Source organism: Callospermophilus lateralis, chromosome 6 (genome assembly GCF_048772815.1).
Source record: "Callospermophilus lateralis isolate mCalLat2 chromosome 6, mCalLat2.hap1, whole genome shotgun sequence".
In the NCBI taxonomy this organism is placed as follows: Eukaryota; Metazoa; Chordata; class Mammalia; order Rodentia; family Sciuridae; genus Callospermophilus; species Callospermophilus lateralis.
The window spans coordinates 144,345,197-144,368,415 of record NC_135310.1 but is presented as its reverse complement, the minus strand read 5'-3'; the positions used below and the strand labels follow the sequence as shown (position 1 = coordinate 144,368,415).

At 42.5% G+C, this 23,219-nt stretch overlaps 1 long non-coding RNA gene across 1 annotated transcript; it reads left to right on the top strand.

Annotated features, from left to right (window-relative positions):
• The first annotated feature begins 15,460 nt into the window (after positions 1–15,460).
• Positions 15,461–22,548, top strand: LOC143401716 (uncharacterized). The gene is made up of 2 exons (XR_013091694.1): positions 15,461–15,527; positions 22,407–22,548. It is a non-coding gene; the product is annotated as an uncharacterized LOC143401716 (long non-coding RNA).
• The last annotated feature ends 671 nt before the right edge of the window (positions 22,549–23,219 follow it).

Below are 23,219 nucleotides of genomic sequence, written 5' to 3'. Positions count from 1 at the left end.
CTGTCAGTGGGCAACTGCTTGGTGCTGACAGTCTGTCCAGATCAGTGGTTTCTTTCTGGAGGCAATGTGGTCTCATTAGTAGAGCACCTCAATGTGGTGGCCTTGGGGACTTTGCTGGTACCTTTGAGCTTTGGTTCCCCATTTCTTTCCTCAGTGAGAATCACTTCAGATGACTGTATTAAAGGCACTTCATGACCAGGAAAGATCTAAATAAATATCTGGTGTTAATATACCCAAGGGGCAATTATTTCATGCTGCAAAGATGGAAATATTTGTCAATTTGGAAAGCAACTGAGTTTCTCAGATTTCATAGTCATTGCACCCAGTATCACCTGAAAATGTATAGCACTTCTTCCTCATAGTATGGCCTGATGCATTTCATATAATGTCCTTTTTCGTTTACAAAGTTCTGTTCCATGTGCTATGGAATTTAATCTCTACAGCAACCCCATGAAATGGAAGCTGCTACTATTTTTGTTTTTTTTTTTGTACCAGGGATTGAACCCAGGGGCACTTAACCACCGAGCCACATCCCCAACCCTTTTTATGATTTATTTTGACACAGGGTCTTGCCTAGTTGCTTAGAGCCTTGCTAAGTTGCTGAGGCTGGCTTTGAACTCGAGATCCCCCTGCTTCAGCCCCCCAAGACACTGGGATTACAGGCATGTGCCGTGGTGCCCGATGGAAGCTGCCTCTTCTATTTGCAGAGGAACATGATGGTGCTCTGTGAGACTAAACAATGTATCCCAGGTCCCATAGCAGCCGAATTGAGGCAGAAATGCAAGAAGCCTGGATTTAAGGCCAGTGTACTCTGTGCCCACTCCCCAAACCTTGACATCCTTAAACTGGAAGATTCCATGGGCATTTTCCAATGCATCTTGCATGACCTTGGGCAAGTTGCTGCAAATTGAGACCCAGCAAGCTGGAGTTTGAGGGACACAGAAGTTCCCTACACATCTACAATCTGGAATTTCCCTGTCTCTCTTTTTTTCAGGCCATGTATACTTTGCAGATTTTGCTTTTGTGCTGATTCACGTGGCCCTGTCTACCCACTGAGCCAGAGTAGCGCCGAGGACAAGAACTGAGTCATGGGAACGTTCTGTGGCCCTCTCCTCCTGTGTCTGCCTACACACAGAATACGCTTCTTTTCTGTTGTTACTTTTAAAGGCGAGAGGCTTATTTTTTTATTAGCCATTTTGAGCCGGTCTATTTAGAGCAGTTGTTGCCTATTTTGCAAACACTCGTTAGGGCTAGGTACATATTGTGGTGTTTGACCCTGTAAATAGGAGTTTATTATTATCCTCCAATGTTTCATATAAAAAAGTGACATTAATATCTTGTATTTTCCCCTCCCTGTGGCTAACGCTAACTAGCAATCTGTGTTAGCCATTTTTCAGAACTTTCCCAAAGGCAGGAAGAGAAAGAACTTTTTATGTTATTTGTGAGTGTGAGACATGGCAGAAAGTTGAAGTTAAGGTGAAGGTTTTAGTGATTTTTCCGTTTTCAGATGTGTGGGACTCCTGTGGAAATCCTGGCCGGGCACAGGAGGGGAGAAGCCAGATGCTGGCTGCTGGATCTGACTTCACGCAAACCTGAAAAACTGCCCAAACTCGGTTTCAGCACGGGGTGTCCAGACAGCCCTCTGTGGACTGTGGCCGTGCAAAACCATCAGCGCAGACGAGCAAATCCAGAGTCTACTAAATACCAACAATTGTCCTGCCCAGAGCCATCCTGGGTTCTGTGGGGATGGGTGATTCTAGCCCAGGAAATTATAGGCTGTCCAGCCACCAGGCCTTCTAAAAAGATTATGGGGTGACTTACTGATCTTTAGGTGGGTCAGGGGTTTTGAGGGCAGGTTAGATTTAAAGCCTGTAGTTAGTGCTGAGAGGGCTGCGTCTGGAATCTCAGGGGGATGTAGGTGCCATGGGAAAAGCACCAGGCAGAAAGGGATCTGTCCGGGTTGCCATCCTGGTTCCCACAGCCAGTGGGTGGACCTCTTTACCCTTTCAGAGGCTGGGCTAGCTCCTTGGGGACAGGGAGGGGTCACAGCAGGCTGGTCAGCCCCTCTGTCTTCTAGAGTAGGTTACTGCTGCTCAGCAAGAGAAGCACTCACATTTCCCCAGCTGGTCAGCATCAAGAGCACACCCCTTCTGTGAGTAAGATACCTTCAAAGGACACTTCTATGGCTTGATCATTTAATTTTAAGTAATTCTCCATCAGATTTTTCTATTCCCATTTGATAGTTTTATGGCACTTCAGAGAATCTGCTTTTAATGAATTTCATATTTAATGAAAGAGGTCTCACTGGGGACAACCACGAAAAGAGTGAATGCACCAGAAGCGTGGGAAGGGTCAGTGTGAATGAGGACTTTTGGCACATGTTGTGGGATGAATTGTGCCCCCCACCCCATGCTCATATGTTCCAGCCCCCGCCCCCACCCCATGCTCAGCATGTGATCTTATTTGGCAATAGGGTCACTGAAGATATAGGCTGTTAAAATGAGGTCCTGCTGAATTGGGGTGATTCAGGCAGAGTCTGGGTGATGACTCAGTAGTCTGTGGGACCAAAGATGGCCAGCAAAGAAACTGAGAGAAAGGCTTGGGGCAGTCTCCCTCACAATCCTCAGAAACAAGGATTAAACCAAATGAGCAGGAGGTCGTTGCCTGAGGATGTCTCCACACTCAGAGTTCCCAGGGCAGAAGCCACAATATAACCTCTTAGTATGTTCTTGGTAACAAGTGGGTTTCCAGCCAATCACAGAGCATCAACTTGAGCCAATCACAAGCAGCCAGTTGATCACATGTTGCCCAAATTAGGCTAATATCCTATTGTAGCCAATCAGGTGATTTCTCTATTTTGCATCCAAGTTTGATTAATAAAAGGTCTTGTTCTCCTAGCTGAGTGGATCTCTCTGAACCTCTTCTGAGTCTGAACCTGCCTGATTCATGAATCTTTCCTTACTCAAATATACTCTGTTGTATTTAATTTGTCTTGTTCTTCTTTTAAGAGAAATAATCTGCCATCACCTCAATTTTTGGAATTCCAGCTTCCAAAATTGTGAGACAGCACATTTCTGTTGCTTAAGTCACCTATCTATGATAGACTTAATTCATACATTTTCCTACTCCACCCTCTTCACAGATGGGCACCTCACTCCTTGTATATTTTTTTCCCTCTCACTAAAATATTTAATGTTCTTTTTTTAAAAAAACAAGTTTTTGTTTTTTTTTTAATTTTTTTGGTGCTGAAAATTACCCCTGCTTTTGGTACCAGGGATTGAACCCAGGGTGGCACCTAGCCACATCCCTAGCTCTTTTTTTATATATTTTATTAGAGATAGAGTCTCACTGAGTTGCTTAGAGCCTTGCTGAGTTGCTGAGGCTGGCTTTGAACTCGAGATCCTCCTGCTTCAGCCTCTTGAGCTGCTGGGATTACAGGCCTGTGCCATTGTGCCCCGCTAAAAAACTCTTTCTGGAGCAATTTATCTGACTGTTTTTATCAGGGACTTTCTTAACATTCCATTGTTTAAGCTAATAATCTGGGTGGTTTATTCTTCAACCCAGCCCCGGAGTTCCTATTGCCTACCCAACTGAGAACATGCTCTTTTCTTTCAGCCTAACACTCCACATTCTCTCCCCGTGTCGGAAGGGCCGCCAGAGCCCCAGCTTGCTGGTTCTGTGGAGCAGTTCTGAAATGTCCTACTTCTCATTGTGGGTCTCTCTGGAGTCCATTTTCCTAGTCGTGTCTTTGGTGCTGACCACTCAGAATCCACATCACAGAGACAGTCTGGCTGTCTCTCAGTAGTCTAGTCTTCAAAGGGGTGGCATATGATCGTCACGTGCTCAAGGGCTATCCTTGGGTTTGGAGGACATGAGACTTAATTTTGTGCCCTCGCCAGAACAGTTCCAACAGCATCGTACTAATGAAACTCTTAAGGGAATGACAGTGAGCCTGCATGTGAGAGGTGTCTTCCCAGGGACCGGTGTCCCATGTTCCTGCACCAGTGCTGTTTGCCAGGGATGCAGTCAGAACAGAGGGAGCTGGTCCCTCTGAGAGCCTTCCCCATGTCGCCATTCAGTCCTCAGAGCACTCTCTGGCTTAGAGTTGTACTCCACTCAGAGCACCTGCTCTTGGTTACCAAAACTCCTTCAAGTTCAAATACAAGTTCAGATATAATTACTTGACAGCCTTCCTTTAGGTTCATTTTGTAGTTAACTATATGAAATCGCCCTATTTGTGGGTCAAAAGCTTTCAATATTGAGAACTTCACATAGCTCAGCATAATAGTCTTTTAAAAAGCTCTTTTAATTTTCAATTACAGATAGACAAGCAAGAAGTTGCAAAAAACAGAAAGGTCCCACGTACTCATTACCCAGCTGCTCCCAATAGTGACATCTAATATTGAAATTGGGGAGTCAATGTTGTTGCCAATTTACTGGTTCAGAGGCCTATCTGGGATTTTACCAAATGAATAACGCCCTACATCCTGCTTACTTCCACCAGACACAATTAACAGTCTTTTGGGGTCTGTTTATTTTGTAAGTGATAGAACTTTTAATTTAACTTATTTAGTGGTGCTGGGATTGGAACCCAGGGCCTCCAGCATACTAGGTTAGCACTCTAGCACTGAGTTACAACCCCAGCCTTTTCAAATTTTGTTTTGACACAGGGTGTCACTTAAGTTTTCCAGGCTGGCCTTCAAACTTGTGATCTTCCTGCCTCAGCCTCCTGAGTTGCTGGGATGACAGGTGTGTACCAGGTGTGCACCTGGCTATTTTATTTATTTATTTATTTGTTTATTTATTTATTTATATTTGGTGCCAGGGATTAAACCTAGGGCCTTAAAAAGGTAAGCATGTGCTCTACCACTGAGCTACACCCTCAGCTTTTTCATCTTTAGGTTTTGCAACAACAACTTTCTCAAGATAACAATTCAAACAATACAATTACATGTAAAGTGGAATGGAAAAGTTGGTTTCTTCTTCTCTCTCACTCTTTAGAGGAACTATCAGTTGAAGCCTTGATGTAAATTTCCTTACTTCTTTCTACCAACACACACACACACACACCACACCCTGCCTTTGTACATGTGAATACATATGTAACTTCTTTTATTAAAACAATCATATTTTATAAACTGGTTTTGTTTTTCATTGCCAATACTGGATCGCTCTATATATGTGAGTTCCTCGGACTAAGCTCTGTATTTACTATGTTTTCCCATACATACAAACCCACGAAAAACTTTAATTTACAAACTAGGCACAGTAAGAGTTTAACCATTACTGCTGAAAGTAAAATAAAGCAGTCATAACAATGTAGTGTCATAAAATTGCCTATATTACCATTCTTGCATTTTAGGGTCATTATTAATTAAAATGAAGGTTACCTGATCACATGCACTGTGATACCCCAGCAGTGGATCCCATGACCAGGGTGGCCAGCTTTGTGTTGCTGTGACAAATACCTGAGAATAACAACCTAGAGAAGGAAAGATCTGTTTCGTTTCACAGTTTCAAAGGTTTTGATTCATGGTAGGCTGGCTCCATTGCTTTGGGCCTGAAGTGAGGAGGAACATCATGGTGGGAAAGGGCATGGCGGAGGAAGACAGCTCAGCTCATGACAGCCAGATCGGAGGGACGTGGGGGCAGGGAGAGGAAAGGGCCAGAGACAGGAAATAGCCATCCAGGACTCACTTCCAGAGACCTACTTCCTCCAATCATGCCCACCTGCCTCCAGTTTCTACCACCTCCCATTCAGCTATCAATGGATCCATCCACTGATAAGGTCAGAACCCTCGTGACAATCACTTCCCCCAAACCCCATCTCTGGGCATTACTGTCTTGGAGACTAACCTTCAACTCGTGAGTCTTTGGGGGACAACTTCTTACCCAAACCATAACAACCTGGAGAGCCACTAAGTGACAGATGTTCGTACATAGTGTGGCTATGTCATGGACAGAGGGAGATTCGTGTCCTAGGTGGGATGGACTGAGATGGGATATTTCATTGTGCTAGTCAGAATGGTGTGCAATTTAAAATATATGGATTTATGGAACTTTTCATTTATTGTTTTCAGGCCATAGTTGACCTTGGGTAGCAGAATGTTAGCAGTCCATGGGTAAGGAGAGGCTAATGTGCTCTTTAATTTGGAGCACCGTTATTAAATTTCTAAGGACATCTGCTTTCTCAGCTGTAAAAGGATCACCCACAAAGCTTTGGGGTCTAGGGCAGAAGGTGGCAAACTTTCTTCTGCAAGTGTCCAGGTGGTAAATATGTTATATTTTGCAAGTCTTAATGTTTCTGTTGCAATCACCCAGGTTTGCCATTGTAGAAAAAAAAAAGTAGCTATAGACAGAATGTAAACAAACAGAAGAGGCTGCATTCCAACAGAACTTGATGGATACTGAAATTTGAAATTAAAAAAAATGTTGAAATTCATAGAATTTTCACAGGTCACAAACCATTTTTATCCTTCTATCATTTATAAATGTAAAAAAAAAAAAAGTCTTGACTCATAGATAGTATGAAAATAAAGGTGGTAGACAGGATTTAGCCACAGGCTGTACTTTGCCAGTCCCTGGTCTGTTTGACAGAGGCTGAACTTTGGGGTTAGGCAGACTAGGATTTGAATTGCGTTAGTCACTTGTTAGCTCTGTGACCTTGGGTAGGTTACATAATCCTCTTCAACTTCAGACCTTGAAGAGTTGCTGTGAACATTAGCGATGACTTATGTAAAGTTTCTGGCATGCAGAGAGCCCTTAGTAAATGTGAGTTCCTTTTTGATTTCTTGATTTGAAGATCTTTCCCACACTAGAGTTCAGTAACTGGGAGCACAAAGTCCATCTTGAAGATTTTTAGGGCAAAGAAGATAGAGAAGTGGATATAGGCTGGTTTCAGCAGATTCAGCAGATTCAGTCTACTCTTTGCCCTGATTGCAAATGCACATATGTGTGCAGAGAACTTCCATGTTTACATATGATGACCAATGAGAAAATGCCTCTTCATGATGACAGAGAGAAAGTGACTTCTCACAGTGTCCAACTATAAGAGGTCCTGAATTTTATGTTGTACGGGAGATGCTTCCAATTGAGCTTTCTTCGTCCTTTATAATTTTTACAGTGCTTTAGAGTGTACTTTTTTTTTTTTTTTTTTTTAAATCAGGAAGTTTTAACTAAAGGAAAAAAAATCAGTGTGGATTGTATCTTCTGCAAAAGAGACGTCTCAGTGCTCTGTCACAAAGGGCTGGGGCGACAACCCCCTGGATGAGGGATTTTTTCAGACTCTTCTCAACTCATCCAATTTCTTCTCCAGACAGATCCCATGCTTGGATATTCCAACCTATCATGGAATTTAAAATGATCTATGTGTGTCTTAATCAATATGGAGACGCTATAACAAAATATCTGAAACTGAGTAATTTATAGAGAACAAAAATTTATTCCTCATGGTTCTGGAGGCCGGGAAGTTCAAGACCAAGATGGTGGCATCGGGTGAGGGCTGCTCTCTGCTTCCAAGATGGGACCTTGAATGCTGTGTCCTCATGCGGTAAAGAGCACCATCACACAAGGAAGCCTTTTTTATAATGGCATTGACCCGTTCATGAGGGTGGAGCCCTCACGATCTAAACACCTCCCAAAGGGCTCCACCTCTCCACACAGTTAAGTTTCCAACGTGTGGATTTTATCTTGCTTCTTCATCATCTAGATTTTTTTAAAAAAAAATTTTTTTGTAGTTGTTTATTTTTATGTGGTGCCTGATGCATGCTAGGCAAGGGCTCTGCTTGCTACAGCCCCAGCCCCTCATTTAGATTTTGCTGATTACAGTCTACATCTGTGTGTGTGTGCGTGCGTGCACGCTATGTGAGAGATTCAAATAACTTTACAGAATGTCATTTCTCCATTAACATTCAAGTGATCGTCTTTTATTCGCTCAGACGCTCAGTCATTCACCTTCAGTCAGTCTGTTAGGAAAAGTCGCTGAGTGTGTGAGCTCAGGGAAGATCTCACACGTGCTATGGGAGGATACGTGACAGACAGGATGTCTGCAGGGAGTTTTTATCAATTTGGTCTCGGTTTTAAGAGCAGAATTCTTAGGTATTAAACTGAGTAAGGTCCAGATCTCAAGTCTGGCTATAATCTGGGGTCATTTGACCTCTGCAGGTCTTGCCTCCTCGTCTGTGAAGTGGGAAAATGAGTACCTCACAGCGAGTTTGTAAGAAGGCAAGGGCATGTTTTACCAAGCATGCTTCAGAGACCATGGCTAGTATCGATCATAAGCAATTAACAGACCTATCAGGCAAGATGGGCTGAATCACACTGTGGAAAAACATACCCTGATTCCCAGGGGCTCATTGCTTTCCTTATTGCTTACCTGCTTATGGTCTGTAGCCCTTGCTCTGTTGTCAATCCCAAAGGCATCTGTCTTCCTTTGAGACTCAGGATGACCGAGATGTTTCTATCTGGAACACCAAATAAAAGTAGAATAAAAAGAGAACTTAGCGAATCCCAAACTGGCTTTCATTTTCTTTTAGAGGACAAGCATGACTTGTTTTATTGAGTTTTGCTTTATTGAAATTCATCTGTTGCCTTTTTCCTGAAGATTGAAGATCTGTGGCAACCCTGCACCCAGCAAGAACATGGGTCCCATTTCCCCAACATTCAGAAGATCTTTAGCATTTTTGCCAATAAAGTATCTTTTATTTCTTTTTTTTTTCTTTTTGAGCTGGTACATTATAATTATATATAATAGTGAAGTTCATTGTTACGTGTTCACACATGCATATAATAGAACAATAAAATCAGGCCGATTCTGTTCCCCGACACCTCTCCTTTTCCCTCCTTCTTCTCCCTGGTCATCTTCCTCTATTCTACTAGTCTCCCTTCTATTTTCATGAGGTTCTCCCCCGCCCCCACTTTTTAAAATTTTTTTTCTCTCTAGATTCCATACATGAGAGAAAAATTTGACCCTTGGCTTTCTGAGTTTGTCTTATTTCATTTAATACAATGTCCTCAAGTTCAATGCATTTCCCTACAAGTTACACAATTTAATTCTTTATGGCTGATTAAAACTGCATTGTGTATATCACCACATTTTCTTTATTCATGTATCAGTGGAGGGACACTTAGTCTGGTTCCATAATTTGGCTATTGTGAATTGTGCTGCTATAAACGTTGGTATGCATGTATCACTATAGTATGCTGATTTTAATTTTTTTTTATGATAAAAAGAGGAATGGTGTAGTTGGGTCATATAATGATTCCATTCCTGGTCTTCTGTGGAAACTCCATACTGATTTCCATAGTGGTTGCACTGATTTACAATCCCACCAACGGTGTCAAAGTTTTCCTTTCTCCCCACACCCTCTCTAGCATTTATTAGTATTTGTATTCTTGGTGGCTGCCATTCTCAGAGGAGTGAGGAGACATTTCAGTGTGGTTTTGATTTGCATTTCCCTGATTGCTAAAGATGTTGGACTCTTTTTGTATATTTGTTTGGCATTTGTATTTTTTCTCTTTGAGAAGTGTCTGTTTAGTTCATTTATTATTATTATGATTGAGTTATTTGATTTGGTTATTTGGTCTTTCTTTGGGTGTTAACTTTTTAAAGTTCTTTATATATTCTGGGTATTAATTCTCTGTCAGTAGATAGTTGGCAAAGATTTTCTCCCATTCTTTTTTTTTTTTTAAGAGAGAGTGAGAGAGGGAGAGAAAGAGCGAATTTTTTTAATATTTATTTTTTAGTATTTGGCAGACACAACATCTTTGTTTGTATGTGGTGCTGAGGATCGAACCCGGGCCGCACACATGCCAGGTGAGCGCGCTACCGCTTGAGCCACATCCCCAGCCCGATTTTCTCCCATTCTGTAGGCTCTTTCTTCATGCTTTTGTTTCCTTTGCTGTGCAGAAGCTTTTTGATTTGATGCCATCCCCATTTATTAACTCTTGGTATCCATTCTTGAGCTGTCAGACTCATTCTGAGGAGTTGTTACCTACACTTGTTGTTGGAGTGCCAAATTGGCTTTTAGAGGTGATGAGCTTCACATCTCCTCGCAGTCCAGTGGCCAACTCAGGTCACGTGGTCAACCTGACCCGACTGGGAAGAGAAAACTCCCCTCGGCAAAGACAACACATATTTGGAAATACTATTACAATTTACCATAATTTATATGCAAAATAACTTGTAGGAAGTGTAAGAAAGTGGGGCACAGAAAAGACATGTAATGCTGTATAAATATTAGCCTTGAGTATGCTTTTAGATTTGATTGCTTCCAAAATAAATGATTCTTTAAGAATTTTCTGAGAAAGGCTTATCATTGTCACTCTCTTGTCAGGTTGGTAAAAACCCAAAGATTGTTGTATATACACTCCCAAGAATCATCAAATACAGCGTTCTGCCACCGCCAAGCTTCTATTTGTCTTCTTCAAGGCCTGTAGAGGCAAACAATGACCAAAGCTAATAATTCTTTTTTGTCAGCCAACCTAGGTTTTGAAAATGAATTTGGAGAAGTCAATAGCATCCTGGAGACATTAGTTTAAGTGTGGGCACATACATGCGTATGTGCGCACACGCAGACACACACACACACACACACACACACACACACGCGCGCTAATCTTTTGCATCAGACAGGGTCCTTTAGTTACCAAGAACAGAATCATGTTAAGGAAAAAAAAAATAGCATCTAATAACAGCATTCAGGTAGCTCAGAAAAATTCCAAGAAAGGTTTAAACTTGGAAACAATGAGTGAATTGCATTGATCATGTTGCTGGATTGTTCCAGTAGAAAACTGCTGCCAACCTCGGGCATAAGGCACTGCTTTTGGAACTTCTGCCAAGTTAACCTTGGAAGCTAGAGGCTTTACTTTCTGGTGTTCTGCCACCTTGCCAGAATGGATCATGGGTGACTTCCTCCTATTTTTTTTTTTGGCGGGAGGGTGTACCAGTGATTGAACTCAGGGGCACTTGACCACTGAGCCACATCTCCTGCCCCATGTTGTATTTTATTTATAGACAGGGTCTCACTGAGTTGCTTAGGTCCTCGCTACGTTGCTGAGGCTGGCTTTGAACTTGTGACCTTTTGTCTCAGCCTCCTGAGCTGCTGGGATTCCAGGCCTCCTAGTTTTTAATTTTTAATTTCTTTCTGACAATCTCTTCCAAATCAAAATCTTGTGCACTCCCCCATCTTAACCAAGTGATCACATGTAGCATCCCTAACAGTGAGAAAATCTGATATGGCATGTTCCATGTAGCCTGATGCATTATGACCAACACAGCTTCTCCTGTGAGATGCTCTTTTATCAGGAATCATAACATCTGGCTGTCTTTATTTTATTTTTTATTTTCTTGGTGTCAGGAATTGAACCCAGGCCTTAGGTGTGCTCAATATGCACTCTACTATTGAGTGACACCCGCAGCTGGTTGTCTTTATTTGTGTGATGATAGCACCTGTTCCTAATCATTGCCTAAATCCGTTAATTCACTACCAGTGGTAAAATGGTGATATTCTAATTTTGCCATTTCTTTAAACATTTTTAGTTGGATCAACTTAATAAAAATACTCTATTTTGGGGTTCTCACTGTTTAGGTCATGTTTTAGTCAGTTTTTTTCACTGCTGTGACTAAAAGAACCCAACCACAATAACTGTAGAAGAGGAAAGGTTTATTCGGAGGTTTACAGTTTCAGAGGTCTCAGTCCATTCCTTAGGGCTCAAGTTGAGGCTGAACATCGTGGTGGAAGAGTGTGGCAGAGGGAAGCAGCTCACATGGTGATCAGAAAGCAGACTCTCTCTTAAGTGGAGAGAGAAGTCTCCACTTGCCAGATACAGATATATACTCCAAAGCCACACCCCAAATTTCCCATTCCTCCAGCCACACCCTACCACTTCAGTTACCACTCAGTTAATCCCTATCAGGGGATTAATTCACAGATTGTGTTAAGACGAACAACCCGATCATTTCTCCTCTGAACCTTCTTGCAGTATCTCACATTTGAGCTTTTGGAGAACTCCTCATATCCAAACTATAACAGGTAACAACAACAAATAGTAGGTCAAATGTTTGATTCTTTCCCTTTATTGGTTTCCAAGATCATAAACTTGTTTCCTATTACTTTATCATCCTCTAAAGATGACCAAATCATTTTTTAAAAATCAACATGATTACAACAGACCCTAGTATGGCAATATATAAATCAATGGAAGTGTAACTGATGTGATTCTGCAATTTGTATACGGGGTAAAAATGGGAGTTCATAACCCACTTGAATCAAAGTGTGAAATATGATATATCAAGAACTATGTAATGTTTTGAACAACCAACAATAAAAAAAAAAATCAACATGACTTCAAGGATTAAAATACATTTCATGAGCTTGAGTTTCGGTCAATTGCAGTTAGCATTTTTTTTTTTTTAAGAGAGAGTGAGAGAGAGAGAATTTTTAATATTTATGTTTTAGTTTTTGGCACACACAACATCTTTGTTTGTATGTGGTGTTGAGGATCGAACCCAGGCTGCACGCATGCCAGGCGAGCCCACTACCGCTTGAGCCACATCCCCAGCCCTACAGTTACCATTTTTAAAGTTCAAATTATTCTATGTTTTGCTAGCAGAAACCGCTTCCATTTGGCTCCTGAGTCCTTCTGACATGATCCTGGGGTCTTAGTTTCCTCACTATCTGATATAAGAAGTTTTAGGTTCATTTTGTGTCTTAAGTCAAACCAGCTTTTTTTTTTTTTTTTTTTTTTTTTTTGCCCCAAAGCCCTGTTTCTTTTTGAGAGAAATGTCTTTTCAAAACCTTGATCTGGCTGCAAACAGCATTTGTTGCTACGGAGTTGACAGTTATTTCTAGGCCCCACCTGTGGACCAAGCTAGGGGATGCACCTGTACCTGTGACTATGTATACATGCAGCATGCATACTTCCTCGTAAAATCCATGGCTAGTTGTTTTTTTAATTTGACCTTTTCTGAATCAGAATCTATACATCCTTTCTTCCATACTGAAAATATTGGTCCTCAAAATCCAGGACATGATATAATTAGAATGTCTTAATTACTTTACTGTATCTCAAATAAAAAATATTGTAGTCTCAGATGAGAATACTAATATTACCCTCATCAACAGAGTCACTGTGAACAGTTAAACGATCTTTTGCATATGGCTCCTGTTCTCCCTGTAGTTGTATGACCTCTAGTTTACCTGAGCAGGTAGTCATTGCACGTAGTAACCTCTCCCCTTTACACCTCAGCTGGTTTTGGTTCTGCAAGTCCCATTACTTATCGTGATACTATGACACATACCATCCCACATCATGAATGCCTGTCGACAGCTCTTATGTCATTGTCTCTCTGGCCATTATAGTCATCTAAAGCTTGTTCTCCAGAAGAGACTTCAGGAAGAATTTTTTTGGGCAACAATATTTCCTGCATTTTTCATGTTAAAAGTTTGTGTCCTGGGCTGGGGGTACAGCTCTGTTGGTAAAGTGCTTGCCGCGTTTGCACAAGGCCCTGGGTTCATTCCCCAGCACACACACAACAGTTTGTGTCCTTTACACTCTAAAGTTAGTTTTTTGGGGTATAACATGCTTGGATCACTTTTTTTTTTTTGATTGAAAAACTTTAATATATTTTCTATTTTCTTCTTGTATAAAGTCTTATTATCAGAAAGTTTGATAAACTTAATTTTTTTTCTTAGAAGTCCTTACCTGTTTTTTCCTTTCCTCCTTCTCTCCCTCCCTCTCTTCCTTCCACCTAGATGCTCAGAGGGTTTTAATAATTCTTCAAAGTTCAGCTTTTTATTTTCTACTTCTCTTAAGATATAATCTTTATCTTTACTCACCCTAGTTTTCTCTTTATTTCTGAAATGGTGGTATCTTCTACAAAAAATTATTTCCTGAGTTTTCTCACCTAATTTCTGAGTTTTCCTAGTCATGATTTATGTTGTTCTTTTATGTCTTACATCCTTTAAAAATGGACTTTAGGGGTGGAAAGGGTGTTTTAGTGGAGAATACTTGCCTTGCATGTGAGAAACCTTGTGTTACATCTCTAGCACTGTAAACAAACAAACAAAATAAAAAAAAATATTTTAGTTTTTTTTTTTTTCCTGATGGAAGGTTACATCTGCACGTGCTCCCCCCCATGCCCCTCCCCTCCCCACAGTGCTGGGGATCAAACCCAGGACCTCTGGCATGCTAGGCAAGTTCTCTACCATTGAGCTACACCCCTGGCCCTGAAATTACAATTTTAGTATCTCTCTCTCTTTTAATTTTTTAAAAATATTTTTGTAGTTGTAGGTAGATAGCATGCCTTTATTTTATTTTTTTGTGGTGCTATGGATCAACCCAGTGCTTCACACGTGCTAGATAAGTACTCTGCCACTGAGCTACAGCCCCAGCCCCAGTTTTGGTCTCTTCTTTAGGGATAACTTGTCTTTCTGGTAGGTTTTCTTTATCTATAGCAATGTTTTTCAGCTTCTTATTCTCATTCTTTCTCTCATACCAGGAATTGAACCCAGGAGAACTTTACCACTGAGCTACAGCCTTGGTTCTTTTTTAAAAAATTGAGACTGATTCTTGTTAAGTTGTTGACATTAACTTTAAACTTGCTGTCCTCCTGCCTTAGTCTCCTGAGTCGTTGGATTAGAGGCATGGATCACCAAGCCCACTTTCTCTTTTTCTTTCTCTCCCTCCTTCTTCTTTCCTCCCCTCGCCCTCCCCATCCCCCTCCTTAAATCACGGTTTGAACCCAGAGGCACATTACCATTGAGTCACATCCCCAGCCCTTTCTGATCTCATTTTTTCTTTTCTTTCTTTCTTTCTTTTTTTTTTTTTTTTTAATTTTGAGACAGAGTCTTGCTCAGTTGCTTAGGGCCTTGCTCAGTTGCTGAGGCTGTCTTTGAACTTGCCATCCTCCTGCCTCAGCCTCCGGAGTTGCTGGGATTACAGGCATGCGCCACCACGCAGAGCTTTCTCTTTTTCTTATGATAACTTCATGGGACTTGATCTTGGTGTTTTGTAACTTCTAAAAATAAATAAATAAATAAATAAATACTAACGAACAGACTTTTCACAAGAGAATCCTTGAGATTTCTAACTTTATCTTCTATTATTTTCATGCAGTGTTTAAAAAATACATGGCAGCTGTGTTTCTTAAGATTTCCTGCTTCTCCTTTCACTCTTCACTGGACCATCTCTTGTCTTTGCCTCCACCCACTTCAATTTTGATTCCACTCCCGAAAGTCTCTCAGTCATTGTGAGGCCCTGTCCTGAAAGGGAGCCTTACTTGCAGTTTCTAGAATCCTCTAGAGTTAAGACTTCTCCAGACCCTTCAGTCCTTACTGAAGGCCTCGAACTCATGTGACAACACCCGGCTTCAGCAGAAGCCCTTCCGCTTTTGGCAAATGGTTCCACTAAACTCTGCTTTAAATGTGTGGCTGTTTGGAGGGTTCGTCTGTCTTCATAATAAATCACCTCTCTCCGCTTCCTCCCACACGGAGGCTGAGACCGTGCAGAGGATGTGACTGTCAGGGGTACGTCCTCAGGAGCTGGTATTTTGGGACTGGTGGGGGAAATGCCATTTAGTTTTGCTGTAATTGTTCCTCACAGCAGGTTGCTCTTAATATCTAGTTGATTTATCTGTTTTTTTTTTTTTTCCTTTTTCTTTATTGTTTTGAGGGATTCTGAGAGATTTGGAAACTGTGCCTTTTCCTCCATTTTCCAGAGTTTCTTCCACTTGCATCCTTGTCTGAAACGTTTCCTAACGCAACTGGAAGAAAAATCATGCAGCGCTACCTGATTGGTTGAGGTTACCCAGGGGCACCTGATTGGTTGAGGCTACACAGGGGTAGCTGATTGGTTGAGGCTACACAGGGATAGATGATTGGTTGAGGCTACACAGGGATAGCTGATTGGTTGAGGTTACATAGGGGTATCTGATTGGTCAAGGTAACATCACATGTCTTTGTCCCCATCCTAGGGATGCTGGGAAAATGGTGTGTGGCTTTCAGTTTGGGAACGCAGAGCTCATAAAGTTGGAAACACCCTAGAGCAGGAAGGGTATTGAAAATGCGTGGAATAATACCCTATAGAGCCACACACCAAGGGTTTGGTTTTACACATATAAGCCAGTTTGATGCATTTGCAGTGTCATTAGAAGGGCCTCAAAGTTTCTAACTTGTCACAATGGCTTGCCAGAAATAAGGGACAGTTGAGTTACTTCTAGGATAAAGGCATTATGTACTAAAGACTCCAGATTTCATTGGAATAACAAAATTCTGGTATTTAGGAAGTTATACCAGTTTCTCGAATCAGAGGACTGGGAAACTGATTCGTTCATCTTATGAACTATCTGTTTGAACAACTAGTTTTGGATTGACTTGAGCATCATAAACTGGCTCTGTGTATCCATAGAGCCTCCGAGTCTAGAGCACCCTGAGTTTAATCGTGTCTCTTCCTGGATATCTCTATAGACTGAGGACCAGCTAGGGTCTGCCACCTCTCTTAAGGTCCTGTGCATTGTACTCTTGAGAATGTTTAATTCATTTTGACACTTTTCTGGTGTGTTCCAACGTGCCCATCGTCCCCACTGACCTGTCATAGGAGTCCTAACTGCCTTGGAATGAATTTTTATACCTTAGAAATCAAGGCATTCAGGGGAAAAAATGCCCTTTAAAATCTGTGTACATCTGACTAGAAGTTTTCTATAATTCTTTCATCACAATGGCCCAAGTTGCATTGGAATTACATAATCATCCTTCAGATAAAGTTGACAAATTTTGTACATCTGTCTAATTCCTTGCAGTAAGTGGACCAGTCATTTAGTACCATCTAAGGTTTCCTGGTAAAACATGTTATTTATAGCACCACATACATGTGCCTTGCAGTGTGGGCAATGAACATGACAAATGCCAGCTGAATCCTAGGGGCGGAGATTTCCTTTAACATCGCCTTGTTTCCTGTTTTGCTGCTGTGTTTACTAAAAGTGTCCCAAGCCTGTCATTTCAGGAGTGCCTCATCTGAAAACTCTTTGCCCAGATAAGCAAGAACTGTGCTATCTTCTGAGGAGATTGGCTTCCCTGCAGTGAAGGGCCTGCTGGTTGGAGACCAGGGTTGCTTTTGAGGGTAGATGGAGCAGAGCAGAAGTGCGAGAGAAATCCTACCAGGTGGTGGGCATTTCCTGTGGGCAGCTCACTCTGTGCAGGTTCTTATCTTATAACCCCCCTGGAACATATCGAGTAAGTACTATGAGCTTCACTTTACAGAGGAGAACTTTAAATCTCAGGGAAAATAAATCACACAAACCCATGAACTTGGTGAGTGACAGAATTAGAATTCAAGTTCATCTCTGGTTGATTTCTAAATCTAGGCTCTTAATAGTCATCACCCCAGGCCTCAAAGCTGAAAGGCAGGGAAGGCCAATTATATAGACATCACCTTGGTTCCCTGCCCTGCTCTTTCTCTCCCTTCCTCTTTCCCTTTGGCATACATGCACTCTCTTGCCTTTCCACCTTCCACCATGGGGTGATGCAAATGTGGACTTCTCAGCCTTGGACTTCCCAACCTTGAGAACTGTGAGAAATAAGTTTCTTTTTTTTCCTGTGCTTTGAATGTTCTAGTGCTTGGTTTAATACTCTCTCTACTATCATCCATCTGGAAATTTGTGATTTTTTTTTTTAAATACAGGAGGCCCTGCATTCTCATTTTGCAATAAGCCTAGAACTTGTGCATATAGTCATGCCCCAGAGCACTAGCATTTGCACTTTCAAAATTCCCTTTCTATAACTGTTGTGACTTCTCTTAGATTCCTGGACCTCAAGTGCAGGCTGGAGAGCTCTTCTCTGTGATGAAGGGCTTTTCCAGGGGCAGGAGTAAGCTGACTGCAGGTGAAGAAGGGCGTTGGAAGGTGCTCCCTGACAAATGTTGGCTTTACCTGGCTCCTGTCCAGTGCCTCTTTCTCTCCACCTGTTCTTCCCTTTCTCCCCAATTCTGTGTGGCGTGCTGGCCTTGGGTTCAGGTGTCCTGGTTCCAAAGCCCATGCTCTCCTTGCAAACCCCACTTGTGGACAGAGAGGTGTACTGCTTATTTCCAAATCTTTTAGCAAAGTTTGATCAGCCCGCATTCACGCTCCCCTCCCCCATGCCCCTAGTCAACATTTGTGTCTAGCTGGGTGCATCTGAGCTCAGGAGGATGTCACTCCATCCAGAGCTCCCTTCTGAACTCCACGTGTTTATTTATTTCCAGAGGCCAAATGGACCAGTGCTCCTAGGAGTTCTGCAGGCACCTTAAGCAAATCGTCTGCTCTCTTCTAGCTTGTTGTGACCTCAGAGAAAAGTGAACTGTGGGCCAACTCCCCAGCTGAACATCTTAAAGTCATCTCCAGCTCTTATCACTTATTCTCGTATCACTGAATGTCATTGAATCCTACGGATTGTTTTCTTCCACAAGAAAAGCCTGATGATCCCTTGCCTATGGCCTCCATGTGTCTCTTAGCTATCTTTAAAGACTTTTCAGTGGTGGTAACTGGCCTCTTTGTCCTATTGTCTCCCTTTTCCAGGCCATCCTGCCTGCATTGCCAAGTTATCCATTGATAAAACAATCCTGAGCATTCACTCTCTGGCTTGAAACCTCTGTAAAATCTCCATGAGTCCCTCATGGCCACAGGACAAAGTCCAAACACCTTCCATGGTCAGAATCTATTCTGCTTTCTCAGCTTTGTCTTTTCTCTCCTGTCTGGGACCCTGTGCCTGATAAAAAGATGAGCTCATCTTTTTTCCTGATAAAAAGATGAGCTCAGTCCCTGCCCTGCTCTTTCTCTCCCTTCCTCTTTCCCTTTGGCATACATGCACTCTCTTGCCTTTCCACCTTCCACCATGGGGTGATGCAAATGTGGACTTCTCAGCCTTGGACTTCCCAACCTTGAGAACTGTGAGAAATAAGTTTCTTTTCTTTTCTTTTTTTTAAAAATTTTTTTAATATTTATTTTTTAGTTCTCAGCGGACACAACATCTTTGTTTGTATGTGGTGCTGAGGATTGAACCCAAGCCGCACGCACACCAGGCGAGCGCGCTACCGCTTGAGCCACATCCCCAGCCCCAAGTTTCTTTTCTTTAAAATCACCTAGTCTTTGTCATTATGCTATAGGTTAACATGAAACTAAGTCATGCTGTCTGACTTCAAGAATGACCCTTTTCTGATTTTTGCCATCACAAGTTGGTTTTGCCTATTGTAGAATTTCAAATAAATGGAATCTTACTGAATAGACTCTTTTGGATCTGCCTGCCCTGGCCCCATATCAGTCAAGATTCTCCGTAGCAATAGTTTATTCCTCTTTGTATGTGAGTAGTATTCTGTTGTATGGATGTACCAGAGTTCATTTGTCCACTTTGTACTTCTGAGTGGGTGAGTGAGTGAGTGACCTGGACAGCTCTCAGGGCGTAAGGCATCCTGCAAACTTGGAGGACAGCATTGGTGAAAGTTGAAGTGTTCATTTGACTTTTATCATGTGGTGGGGCAAAGGATCCTAGCATTACTTATGGTAAATGTCCCCTGCAGACCCATTATTTTTGTTGCTTTGCTTTATCAATTTCTGAGAGACTGATGATTGACACACCTCCCTGCTCCTAGAGGATCAGCAAAGACGTTTCTGTTCCTGACTTTTAGCCTGTGTGTTGCAATGGAAGAAAGATAACCGAGCAGCTTAGGATCATGCTCCGAGGCAAGGTCTGAAAGGGTCTCTTTTATGAGGGTCTTTGATTTTGGCTCCCCTGCAGTCTTTTTTATTTTTTTTTCCCATTTCTGCTTCTTAATTCATGCTCCAGGTGGCTGAATTGCTCCTGGATGGCACCCTCTGGGGCCATTAGGTCTCTGAGTTGCAGGCTCCCCTGAACTCTGAAAGGTCTCCTGTGTCCACTACCTGACTTGGCTCTTTCTAGCAGCTCTAGCCTCAATGCCTCCCGGCTTCTCCTGACATCCTCTTGCCTAGGATTCCCAAACAGATCCCACACCCCTGCTTCAATATTAAAACTTGTCTGTGCCCCTGAGCCAGACTTGGCATTCCAGGCCTTAACCTTGACCTCAGTGTTGCCTTCTTACTCATCCTATCACACCCCCTCCTGGGCATAGACACATACCAAAGTGAAACTGTGCTCAGGTGCCAGGTTATGAGCCCTGGGAGTGACCACCCGAGCCCTCATTCCTCCCACCCGCTCACCACCCCCTGACATGCAGAGCTTTGGCTGTGTACAGTCGCACAAATGGAATCCTTTGCCCCACCACAGAACTCTGAAGCTAGAGATAACACCCCTGTGGTGGGACAAAGTAGGATTAAGTATGAAAAAATGAAGTGACTTAACCAAGAAGAAGCTGGCCATCCCCACAGGTCACTCATGCCACAATGGGTTCCAAGTCTACTGTCATTTAATAAGGCGACCAGCTGTCTCTGTTTGCCTGGGCTTCTTCCGGTTTTACCACCAGACGTCCTGCATCCTGGGGGAACTCTCAATGATGGGCAAATTGGGATAATTCATCTAAAATTGAAAAACAGCCTTGGAAACACAGTCTGCTTTAATCAAAAGGCACTCTTGCATTTTGCCTTCCTGAAGAAATCATGTTATTGTAACCTTAACGTGCATTTATTAATCGAAAGGAGGCAAAGTTTTAAAGAGCACAGCTTGTATAGAGAATGCCCATCTGTAGTGTGTTTTCTGTTTTAGTGCATCAGGGGTTGATGTAGGTCAGGTTGACAGGGATCTCACAGGGCTTCCACCAGGAGCCCAGTTATTCACATGTTCACGACTGGGATTTACCCCGCTGTCAGTTCACTACCACTCTGGCACGGTGTTCCTAGAATGTAAATAATCATACAGTCTGCACGGCTGGAGGGGCATTTACTCAACCTCCTGTACACAGGAAGTGCCAGCTTGGAAGGACTTCTATTTTGGAAAGTGAAGAAAGCCAAAACAGACGGGAGGGTGTGTGTCCCGGACAATGGAGAATGTGGCATCCTGACCTGGAAATAGAGGAGATTTGTGGCTCTTTGCTTCATGTGTTTTCGATCTTGGGAGAAAGATGCTTTCATTCTCTGAGATTTAGGCTGTTATGTCAATAAAAGAATTTTGTCTCCGGAGATAAATGGGGAGGAGACCTTTAAGAACAGTTCAGGGGAGACCTTCAGGAACAATCCCGGAGCAGTTGTGGTAGAGAAGCAGGTAGCAGAATTAAACGGGGCCGGTCAACAGGGAGGAATGGCCAGGGCTGGGGCTGGGGCTGGGGCTGGGGAGACGTGAACTTGTGAAAATGACACCCACTTTCCGGGCAGGAAGGGATTGATTTTAGAAAGAAACGATAGAGACAAGAATCTCAAAGGGCAAGTTCATCATGGGCTTGAATGCTTTGGGGGAAGAAGGGGTTACCTAAATTCTATACTGAAGGAAAGAGGTACCTAATGATAGATATACTTCGGAGAAGTGCATCATTGGCAGATTTTTGTCACCACTGGAACATCATAGAGTGTCCTTACACAGACTAAGACGGCTGCAGTGTCACTGGGCAATATAATCTTATGGGACCACTGTCGTATGGGTAGTCCATTGCTGACTGAAAGGTTACCTGGTGCATGATTGTATATGGAAGAAGGAGAAAGGGAGGGGTGTGAGGTGCATCTGGGACACCCTAACCTATGTGTCCCAGGTTTCTGACTCCCAAGGTCATGGGCTTTTTACTCCAGAAGTGCCTCTTGTTTTTGTACTACTCCAATAAAGTGCCATAATAAATATATATGATTTTACTTGGACCTGGGAATTCTTCATTTTTGTTAAGGACCACAGAGTCCTGCAGCCCTGGGTTCTTCCACTTACCAGTTTGGTGTCCTCAGGCAATTTTCTGGAACAAGAAACGCTCAGATTTCCCTTTTGTATAATGGGGTAATGACTGCCTTGTCTATCTCCAGATTTGTTGTGAGGATAAAAGTGAGACTGTAGCTAGGAGCGGTGGTGCTTGCCTGTAATCCCAATGATTTGGGAGGCTGGGGAAGGAGGATCATAAGTATGAGGTCTCAAAATGAAAAATAAAAGGGGCTGGAATGTGGCTTAGTGGCTAAGCACTCCTGGGTTCAATCCCCAGTACCAAACAAACACCCCTCCGCCAAATGGGCACTTAACCACTGAGCCACATCTTCAGCTCTTTTTAATTTATTTGTGAATTTTAAAAATTTTCAGACAGGGTCTTGCTAGGTTGCTTAGGGCCTCACTAAGTTATTGAGGCTGGCTTCAAATTTGTGATCCTCCTCCCTCAGCCTCCCCTGAGTCACTGAGATTACAGGCTACAGGTGTGCACCACTGTGCCCAGCCCAGGCCTGATGTTCTTACAAGAAGTAGAAGAGTCCCCAGAGACCTCTTTCTCTCTCTCCTCAGGTGCACAGAGAAAAGGCCATGTGCAAACACCAGGAACAGGAGGCCATCTGCAAGCCAGCAAGACAGACCTCACCAGAGACCAACCCCTGTTGGACCTCCAGCCCCCAAACCATGACAAAATAAATTTCTGTTGTTTAAGTCACTCAGTTTGTGGGATTCTGTTCTGGCAGCCTAAGGACACTCATGCATGGGGAACCTAACATTTATGCAGCAATTGAAATCTTGCAGAATACTTTCCTGTACGTCTTCTAAATTTTTTTTTTAATTTTTAATATTTTTTTTTTTTTGCGAAAGGGGTAAAAAGAGTCATGAAATTGGTTTTTATTAAGCATGCAAATTTCCTGTATTCTGAAATGTTATTGGGAATGGGATCGGATGTTGTCTTTCTGATTTGCATTACATAAACCAGGGGGAAATTTTGATCATTAAGCAGGGTTCCTAAAAGTGCAGTACCCTTGGGAAAAGCTCCTGTGCTTTCTACCCTAAATCCTTCCCCCTGAATGTTGTTAGTGTTTTAGGGGACTGGATAAGACTCTTTTTCCCCTCAGCTGAAATAATGGTGTGAAATGCTGATTTGCAATAAAAGGATACAATCTTGGGGAAATAATTCACAGAAATACCAAGTGTCCTTTCCAGCTCCTGTCCTGACTTCTTGGATGACTAAGTCACAGATGCTCTGCTTCTTTCATGGTTCCCAGTGGCTTACTTGAGTTCACCTGCCCTTTGTCCCTTCTCTTTCCTCTCTACTGAGTTGTTTCTCTTCCACCTCCACATAAAAAATCCTGCCTCTCCCTCATTTCAGGAAGAACTATA